Source organism: Anser brachyrhynchus (assembly GCF_964034855.1).
Source record: "Anser brachyrhynchus genome assembly, chromosome: 15".
NCBI classification, from domain to species: domain Eukaryota; kingdom Metazoa; phylum Chordata; class Aves; order Anseriformes; family Anatidae; genus Anser; species Anser brachyrhynchus.
In genome coordinates this window covers 1,907,146-1,907,438 of record NC_137733.1, presented here as the reverse complement: position 1 = coordinate 1,907,438, position 293 = coordinate 1,907,146, and positions in this window count along the sequence as shown.

Below are 293 nucleotides of genomic sequence, written 5' to 3'. Positions count from 1 at the left end.
TGATGGGCTGTGGAGCAGCTGGTATTTCTGTAGGTATTTATCTCATCAGTCTTGATGTGCTCCTGCTTGGTGTCAAGGGCACAGGGATCACCTGGGGACAGTTAGCTTGTCTGTGGGTGGAAAAGGGAGGCTATAATGTTCTGACTCATACCCTCAGAACGGGTTTAGATCTTCCATTTGTCCTTTGCTACTGCAGGCACAACCTTAGTTCATCAAGAAACTGGGACTTGCCCCCTCGTGTGGGCTTTCCCCAGCTCTGGCTGTCCTCAGCGAGCTGCAATTCCACACAGCAA